This window comes from Vulpes vulpes, chromosome 13, assembly GCF_048418805.1.
Source record: "Vulpes vulpes isolate BD-2025 chromosome 13, VulVul3, whole genome shotgun sequence".
NCBI lineage: Eukaryota > Metazoa > Chordata > Mammalia > Carnivora > Canidae > Vulpes > Vulpes vulpes.
The window spans coordinates 119,833,839-119,844,004 of record NC_132792.1 but is presented as its reverse complement, the minus strand read 5'-3'; the positions used below and the strand labels follow the sequence as shown (position 1 = coordinate 119,844,004).

At 42.2% G+C, this 10,166-nt stretch overlaps 1 long non-coding RNA gene across 1 annotated transcript; it reads left to right on the top strand.

Annotated features, from left to right (window-relative positions):
• Positions 1-6,834: 6,834 nt before the first annotated feature.
• Positions 6,835-9,592, top strand: LOC140594975 (uncharacterized). Its single transcript, XR_011996291.1, has 3 exons — positions 6,835-6,907; positions 8,247-8,278; positions 8,363-9,592. It is a non-coding gene; the product is annotated as an uncharacterized lncRNA (long non-coding RNA).
• The last annotated feature ends 574 nt before the right edge of the window (positions 9,593-10,166 follow it).

Here is a 10,166-nt window from a genome sequence, read left to right as displayed (position 1 = left end):
AAAAACACTTACCTGCTAAAGAGACAAGTATAATTTAAGAATCTTACATATCTACTTAGGTAGTTACCACTTCTGATGTCCTTCATTCTTTTTTGTATCTCCACATTTCCATCTGGTATTATTTTCCTTCTGCCCGAAACATTTCTTTTGGGTGCCTGTGTGGCTCAGTCAGTTAAGCATCTGCTTTTGGGAGAGGAGGCAAGATGGCAGAAGATTAGGGATCCTGATTTCATCTGGTCCCCCAAATTTAGCTAGATAACTTCCAAACCATCCTGGACACCTATGAATTCAACCTGAGATGTAAAGAAAGAACAGCTAGAACTCTAAAATAGAAAAGGGACCACTTTTCTAAAGGTAGGAGTGCGGGGAAGAGAAACAGAGGAGATAGATCAGAAGATAATAGTGGGGGGCGGGGGGGAGTCTTTGTCAGCTGGCTGCAGGAAAGTGATACAGCCCTAGGACTCAAAATCAGGAACTTCAGAAATCTGCTCCTGAGAAAGTCTTCCCTGCCTGAAAAGTGCTCAGTGGTGAAACAGGGCAGAGTCACAGGACAAACAGTGAGGTCTCGATACTCCTGGAGGTACTAAAAGACCAGGGGTCCCTAAGCCAGCAGAGTTTCCAAGCATTGGAGCTGTGAAATGGATTTAGGTCAGTGACCCCAGAAGAAGGCTCAACTTATGACGTAAACTGTGGCAAACCACAGATGGATTAGGGGACTGCTGTCTGTGTTGGGTCCCTGCAAAGGACTGGAACACAGCAACCCTCCACTTGCATCTGGGAGATGCTGAGCAGGTGCGCATTCTATGGGGTGAATGCTCTCCGTCCCAGGGCCCTGCAAGGCACAGAAGCAGGGTAACCCTCTGCTTCCTCCAGGAGGGGTGGAATGGGTGTGTGCACAAGCAGGCAAAACCTCTCTCACCACTAGGTGCCCTTCAAATTCTGCAAACCAGTGTCACCCTGCCTGCTCCCAGGAGGATCTGAATTGAGTGGGCTCTATAGGAGTCTTCAGTTTAGCACACCTCTTGGCTCCAGGGCTGGAGATCTGGCTGTGACCATTTCTTTTGGTTTTGTTTTGTTTTTCTTTCACCTTCAAGAGAGGCTCAGCCTCCAGGGAACAAAGACCTTACAGGACAAATAGCTTACACTGATCTAGGCCACCTGGCAAAGGGTGGGGCATCTCTGCCCAGGCACAAACACCTGAGAATCCATAGGGCTGACCCCTCCCCTAGAAGACCAGCTAGAAGAACAGTGGAAGAGCAAGTTTACTGACCAAGAAGCGCTGGAAAGCATCAGGACTGAAGGAAAATAGTATATAGAACTTGAGGTTTTCTCCTTATGATTCATTTATCTTTCAGTTTAAAATTTTCCAATATTCTTTCTTTTTTCCTGTCTTAACTATATTTTATCAACTCTTCATTTTTAAGTTTTTTTCTTTTTTGACTTTCATATTTTATAATCATGTTATAGATATATTCTTCATTTTTTACTTCCTTTCACTATATTCAATTTTATTTTTGTATATATAGAAGTTTTGTTAGTTTATTTTGTTTGTTTATTTGTTTTATAATTTTGGGATTTAGTACCTTCTAACATACAGACCAAAATACACTCAGAACCAAGTGGATCACCATCTTGGTCCATTCTGTAAGATTGTATTCTTTTCCCCCCCATTTCCCTCTCCCATTTTTAAAAGTTGGCTTTTGTTTTCCATTGTCTTTTTTATTTTATTTTCTGGTCCCTGACCTCTTCGGAATTGGCTACTGTGTTTTTGCTTGGGTCATGGTTGATATTTTTGACTACTATTTTTTGACTACTATTTTGACTACTCACTCATACAGCCATTCTGCACTGGACAAAATGATTAGAAGGGAGAATTCACCACAAAAGAACCAGAGGTAACACTCTGCCACAGATCTAATAGATATGGATTTAAGTATGATGTTAGAAATAGAATTTAGGATTACACTTATAAAATTACTAGTAGGACTTGAAAAAACGCATAAAAGACTCTAGAGAATCTCTTACTGCAGAATTGATATCTTATCAGGCTGAAATTGAAAATACTCTGAGATGCAGTCTAAACTGGATGTTCTAATAGCTAGGGTAAATGAGGCGGGAGAGAGAGTAAGTGACATAGAAGACAAGATGATGGAAAGAAAGGAAGGTGACAAAAAGAGACAAAAATAACTAAGAGCCCACGAGGAGAGACTCTGAGGATTAAGTGATAGTTTGAAAAAAGAATAATGTTCATATTATTTATATTCCAGAGGGCGTGGAGAGAAAGGACCAGAAGGTATGTTTGAACAAATCATAGCTGTGAACTTCCCTAATCTGGGGAAGGAAACAGGCATTCACATCCAAGAGATAGAGAGAACCCCTCCCAAAATCAAGCATCTGCCTTCGGCTCTGGTCCTGATCCTGGGTTCCTGGGATTGAGTCCCAGGTGGGGCTCCCTGCTGGGGACAAAATCTTTTAAAAAAACATTTCTTTTAACATTTCTAATAGCATGGATCTGCTGGTGATGAATTATTTCAGTTTTTCTATGTCTGTAAAAATCTTTATTTTGCATTCATTGTGAAAGATGTTTTTGCTGTTGTTGAATTATAGGTTGAGATTTATTTCTTTTAGTATTTTAAAGATGTTGCTTTACTGTATTCTTGTGTGCATTGTTTCTGACAAGAAATCCACTATCATTCTTTGTTCCTCTGTGACTGTTTTTTTTTTCTCTCTAAATGTTTTGTCATAGATGAGGGATTTTTGAATTAATGGATTTTTAAATTCAGTGTCTTGGGTATCTGTAAAGTTTCAATACTTTACTTTTTGGAATTATTAAAACTTTACTTGCAGTCTGCCTCTCCCTTGGCATAACATGGCATTTCCTTTTCTGTCAGGCCAAATGCTTCTGTTCTGCCTTTCTTAGGACTCATATTGAAAATCAAGCAAGTAAAATAACAGATAAATAAAACATTTGGATCTCAGTTTAATGAAAAAACTTACATATTTTTCTTAATGATTCTGGTCTAGCATCGTCTTCTTACCCTTTTCAGGTTGATCAATGAGACTCTGTCCTATTTATTTGCATGAAAAATGGCACCAACATTTTATGATTGATATTTTAAGGGTACTCAGTATTTTCTTAAATAACATTACATTATAAAATTAAGTGTATATATCACTTAAAAATATATAAACAGAATAAAAGCACAATCCCCAATAGTACTCATCATAAAATGTATCATTCATTTAGAGCCCATTATATGCAATTTTGTAGTTTGTCTACTCCCAATTATTCAGTAACTACATTTCAGTTCAATTCAATATTATTATCACCATATTAGAGATGAAAAATTGGAGATATTTCATAAGTTAAATCATCTTTCCAATTTCATATATCTTTTAAGAGTCAGAGTTAGGGCTTACCCCAGAGTCTTCCTAGCCCTTCTTTTCACTGCATCTTGGTGACTTATGGAAGGCTGGTCACACCTCCTACTTTCAAAACTCTTTTTTAACACCTATGTGGGTGTCATTTATTAATTAGAAACACACTAGAAGTGCAGTCATTAAAGCCTTACTGTTGCAGTTAATAACGTTCAAAAAAACAGATTGCTCAGTCAATACAACAGCAAACAGGAAAATTGAGCTTAGCAACTTATTTTATGTGACCCATGAGAACAAGAGCCCAGGAGGTTCTGACCTCCAGATCTAGAGGGAGTCTTTTAAATAGCAAACTCAGTAAGAAATTCTGACAGTCCACCAATCAGAGGGTATCTGCCTTTCTCATCCCGAAATCTTGCTGACTCTACTTCCCTCATAGCAAAGTCTTCCTTCTCATTATCCATTAGCTTTCTCAGGGAGGAACTCAGCTCTTTCCAATTTTTCTAAAATTGCTCTGCTCCTTAAGCCTGCATGTATCCATCCAGTTATCAAAGGGAGTGATAATGTATTGACTCTGTGACTGAGTTGCATGGATGAAAATTCCAGTAATGTAACTTGCCAAACACTTGATATTTGGCTGGTAAATTAAACTCACCAGTTTCTTTATGGGCTTAATAACAGTATCTGCCATTTTGGTGCTATCTAACTGAACTGCTTAGCACTGTGCCTGGCCCACTTGTCCTCAGTGTTATTAGCTTGTGTTATGTAAATAACACATAGACCCACCTTCGGGTCTATTCTCTCTTTTACAAATAAAGAGATAAACTGACTTGCACCCTGGGACATACCTAACCCATCCACAAGAGAGAACATGGGCTGCTGACAGATGTGAGTTGTAGTTGCTCTAGGGAGGGAGATTTGGGCCAGGATCATGCATCTCCAGTTTAACTCAGGGTTTGCAGGCTTCAATCAGTCATTTTTCATGAGGATGTCTACTTGGGGCAATAACTTGTAGTCTCTAAGACCAGTGCCACAGATAAACAGGCAAAAGTCAGGAATGGGAAATAAGGAGGAGTCCTGCATTGGGGCAGGTCAAAAAGATTTCAGTGTTTCATTGATGATGGAAAAAACTGCCATATTTTCAAGCCTGATGGAGTAGGCTCCCAGATTAGGTTTACATGTAATCATCTATTATAAAATTATCAACTGGACATTTTTTTTAGTCCTCAAAGTACATACTTTAATCTGTTCAGTTGCTGAATAAACCTTTATTGAATATTGTCAATATTCTAGCCACTGGGAATATATAAAAGATTAAGACAAGTTTCCAGCCTCAAGTAACACTCTTTCATGGTGGTGAGAGTTAGAGGGAAACATACAAATAGGTAATTACCATCCAATATGGTGACTTTAATATTGCAGAGTCTATGCATGGAAATAGGTCACTTCATACAGCTCTCTGGCCCCAGAGAAAGCCCTGGAGGAGGAAAGCTCAGTGGGAATTGGCCAGGTGAAAGAGAAGGAAAGAAGGGGTATGGAGAAAACAGGACATATCCATGGTGGTTGGGTTTGCAAGGGCCACAGGTACAGAGAAGGCTGAGCTTGTCATGGGAGCCTTGTTGATCCATACTGTGTAGGCACTCTGTCTCTCATCTCCTCCTAGGGCCATGGTCAGGATAGAGAAGAAGCACTGGGAGCACTGGGCCCAGAGTTAAATACTAAGTCAATACTCTTGGGCTACTCGGCCACACCTCCTTAGGGGGCATGCTGCTTTTTTTTACTGACTGAAGGAGTATGATTCTGGACAACTCTCTTTCAAGACTCCATCTTCCTCATCTATAATATGCCATGGGGGGTAGAGCTGGATATTCTCTAAGATTTGCTATAGCCAAGATCTAGAATGAATCTGATTTCCAGGAAAGGACATTCTAATGTAGGGCAAACTACCTACACAGGTCACTTACCGTCTGTGATCCTCTGTTTGTTTTTCAGGAGGACTCTCTGCCACTGGAACACCCAGGTGAGATCTCTGCTTCTTGTGCTGACAACATTGTCATGATTTATTCATACCCACAAGACAGGGGCACAGAATTGTATACATTAAAAAATATTTGACTGGACTTCCTATCAACATTTTCAAATTCTTATGAAATCCAAAAATGTGATTCAGAAAACTACTTCAGTGATATTTATGAATAATACTCACTTTGACCTACGCATACACAGAACTCATGTCATTTGCACTCATGTTAATCTATCTCCTTCCTTAAATGGGCCCTGGTGGAGAGCTGACCACTCACACCTTAGTGGCATCATCTTCACAGGGCTGCACCTCACTCTTCCTTGGCTCATTCTTCCACTACACACTCTTTCAGGACATACTTATTAAATGCTGGCAGTGTTTAATTCACAATATTAACTGCAGAAGGAAATAGAATTGGGGGGGGAATCACCCTTTTCCCGGAGAGCCTTCACAGTATTTTACAGGAAAGGTAGATATTGTAATATGAGTTGAAACAACTGAAAGGGACCTTTTAAAAAAGACAAAGGTCAAGTTCTGTGGAAAAGTAAAAGTCTGTGTATCAGTGTTTAAATTTCTGAAAGCAATAAAAAATTAGGCAAATATAAGTGCTTACCAAAAAGACCTTGAGACTGTGTGCTTTTACCCACTGACCTGGCCTCAGTTGTCCTCTCTGTTAATGTTGCCGTAAGCTGCAAGTTGCATCAATAATGCGTTCTGAGTTTTCTTGAGAGAGCCATGCAGACTCAGGGTAGCCAGCCATGATATTTTAAAACTATTTTCTTTCTTTATTATTTGAGAGAGAGAGAGCATGTGAGTGAGCGCAAGCAAGGAGAGGGCCGAAGGAGAAGGTGGGAATTCGCTGACAAAGTATCCCAAGCAGACTCTACACTGAGTCTAGAGCCTGACGCGGTGCTCAATCTCACAACCCTGAGATTATGACCTGAGTCAAAATCAAGAGTTGGACGCTTAACCAACTGAGCCACCCAGGCATCCCAGCAGCCATGATATTTTTACATGGACCTCACTGGGCTCCCCCTGGACAGTGGTTTTCCTGAGACTTGGTATGATCCACAAATGCTTCTCTCCCTTGTGTCTCTCCCTGTCTCACAGTTGCAGTCCTGAGGAGCATCGCGGGGCTTCCTGGTCTGGACCGTGCATCATAGGCCCCCAAAGTCTCTCCCACTCTGAGTCGCCAACCCTGATGGAGCTGCAGCCATTGTACAGGAATGGTCAGGATTTCCTAAGTAGCCCAGGGCTCCAGGGATGAGCCAGGGTGGGAGGAGAGATTGAGCAACTGCCCATGACTCAGTTACTTTCAATTTTAAAATGACAATTCCTGACCCTGTGTCTGAGGCAGAAGGTAGTTATGAACTTAGTGGCTGAGACGAGTCTAGAATGTGGGCTCTTGACTATAGCTAGCCATAATCTATTTCCTCACAGCAATTTCTGAAGATGACAAATTGATTTATTCCCAGATCTGGAGCAGCCAGCATACAAAAGAAAATCCAGGTGAGACACCTTCCAGGCAAGTGGAGGTGGGGCATCAGTGTGTGAGATCCTAGGGGCCTCTGATCAGGCCTCTCATATAGGAGTGGGACATGGACGGAAGGCAGCATCTGCACCTCCTGCACTGTTATCATATGCCTGTGTCCCTTCGCACTGACCCATGTGCACTGCCACCAGAAATCCATACACTCTCTGTGGGCAGATGCTATTGTTTTTCACTAACGTACTAGTAGCATCTACTGCAGTGCTTACAAAACTATAGGCCTCTTCAATTTTTTTTTTAAAGAATGCATGACCAGTTATTTCTAGTTTCAGCCTCTAACCTAAGATGTAGACAATCATAATTCACCTAACTAGTCTGTTTATTTCTAATCTTGTCTTCCTCTGGCCCCCCAACAAGATCCCTCTGAAAGGCTCATCACACCATCACCTGGATTAACTGCCTCGGTGACTCTTCAGTCCAAAGCCTCCTCCTGAATCTTGGCTCCTCCTCAAAGCTCTGTCCTTCTGACTCTTCCCATTTTCCTGGTCCTATTGGGCTGTTCCATGCTTTGGTGCTCTTGCGTCTTATTTGTCCAGAGACATCCTTACTCCCACTAGTTTACCCTGCGACCCCTGTTCACCTGTCAAGACGTAGCTCAGGTACCTCTGTGTAACATGAGATGGCTCCCACTCAGCATGGGAGGATGGGTTACCCTTTGTGGCAATAGCAGAGTTCAATAGATATTTTGATCTTGGTCCCCATAATACTTGTTGCATACATTGACATGTCCTTTGTTCGCCTTAAAAGTTGTAGGCTCCTTGTGTATATGGACCGAGTTTGCATTGTTCTCTGTCCTTGCAGTTTACCAGTGCTTCACTGAGCACTTACTGGCTGAATAAATACATGAAAGAGATCCAGAGGACCCCTTGGAAGGATAGAAACACACATACTGAGTTTTCTTTTCTTTTTTTTAAAAAGATTTTATTTTTTATTTATTCATGAGAGGCACAGAGAGAGAGAGAGAGAGAGAGAGAGACGCAGAGACACAGGCAGAGGGAGAAGCAGGCTCCATGCAGGGAGCCCGATGTGGGACTCGATCCCAGGACTCCAGGATCACGCCCTGGGCTGAAGGCAGGTGCTAAACCGCTGAGCCACCACGGATCCCCCACACTGAGTTTTCTTAATGCTTCATTACAAATCTTCATCAGGAATTTGCTGTGTGGCCTCAGAATGCCATCATCCTCCCCAGCTTCCTCCTCCTCTCTCTCAAAGATTTTTTGAAATGCGTTGTGAGTGGGTTGTAAGTTGGAATATGTTGCCCACAGTCTAATACTTTTCTCCCCTCCTCCCGTCCAACAGCGCATTCAACAAGGACACAGCAGAAGGATGAGGTGAGTCACCCTTTCTGGCTCCCTCTCCCCTCTGCTCCTCCTCACCTGTACTTGGGTACTTACTGTTTGTGGGCTTTCCACCAGGAACCTGGGATCATCTATTCAGAGGTGAAGAAGGCATATCCAGATGACCCTGCAGGGCAGGCCCATGAAGATGCTACAGAAAACTATGAGAATCTTCCATGAACATCACTGGCCCTGGGACTGCTAGTCCCTTACCCAGAACAGCTCACACAGACCCTGGGAATAGTCTTTGCCTTCTCCCTGTTCTCCACAACCACATACCCTGCTTCTGTCCAGGAGGCTGGGTGGAAGGTCTGCTCTACCCCTCCATGCCTGAGTCTGTGTTCCCTGGGAACAGAAGGGGCGACATTTCAGTAAAAATGCATTTCTTCACAGTAGAGACACATGTGAAAGCAGGGCAGGTGGATCTTCACCTCCTGAGCTCATAGAACAGAGGAGGGAGGGCGAATGGTCCTGCCACGATCACAGGGGTGCAATCATGACCATGTGCTCCAAATGTGATTGAAAGCTTTGGATATGTGGTTTCTGCATAAACAGTTTGTTCTAAACACTTTTGTTTCTTTTTTTAGATAGATGGGTGATAAATGACTGATGATAATATTAATGAATAAGATAAATGCAGATATAAGAGAGACACACCCTAATCCACTCAGAATTTGTAAGCTTCATGAGTCTTCCTGTCTTACAAGATCAAACCTACCCCCTACCTGTAGCAGCTGAGTCACACTGTTTAATTGTTCAACAACCACCATTTGGAGGGTCCAGAAGCATCAGCAGCAATCCTGGAAGCTCAGTGGAGCCAGTGACTCTCAGGACTCAGGGCAAAGCCTGGTGTTGTTCAGGAGCTTGCATGGCCTGAGTTGGCAGAGGAGGTAGGGATGCAGTCAGCCAGTAAGCCCATGGGAGACAACCCTCACACTGCCCACCAACTCCCAGTCAATTCTTCAATGGCCTGAAAAGCACTAAGTGTCCATGATGGGAGAAAATATTTAAAGAACATGCCATCTGTGTTTAAGTCTCTGGAAAGGTAGCAGAGTTGCTTTGAGTGTCTTTTATTCATAAGGAATATCTGACATTGTTAGCCTGTGTCACCTGGGATGACACTGAACTTTTTATAGCTGTGAAAAAGATAGGCCTTAGCAAGCTAATAGGTTCACTGATAACTGGTATACATCAACTGACACAAGTTACAGACAGCATTGATTTTACACTTGCCTTGTTTATGTCTTTAAGTAAATAATGCAGTGATGGCAACCTTTGAAATAACAATAATAAGAAGTACTAAATGTATTTCAAGTGTTATTCCTTTCCCTGTGGGTGTCAGGAGCTTAGGAAATGAGAAGTGTAACATACAGCAAAATACAATCCAATTTGAGGTTTTAATCTTAGCCTTATGAATTTGACTGACAAGCTAATTTGCTGAGGGAAAAAAGTGATGTCTTTCATAAAGAGGAAATACAAATTTTTGTTACGAAAGGGGGACTTATATGTCTTGTTTCTGTATTAGCAAGTACAAAATGCTACCCAGAATGCATGCTTGACCTTTAGAGAGAGTGAGAAATCCAGATGTCTATGCTTATTTTTTTAAATAGATTTTTATTTATTTATTCATGAGAGAGAGAGAGAGAGAGAGGGGCAGAGACACAGGTAGAAGGAGAAGCAAGTTCCCTGCAGGGAGCCCGATGCGGGACTCCATCCTGGGTCTCCAGGATCACACCCTGGGCTGAAGGCGGCACTAAACCACTGAGCCACCCGTGCTGTCCAGGTGTCTATGCTTAAATTTGGCTCTGAATGCCTCCCAACTTTGGGCTCCAGGAAGAATAGAGCCATATAGGGGGAGAGGAGGATGCCACGAGGTACCAGC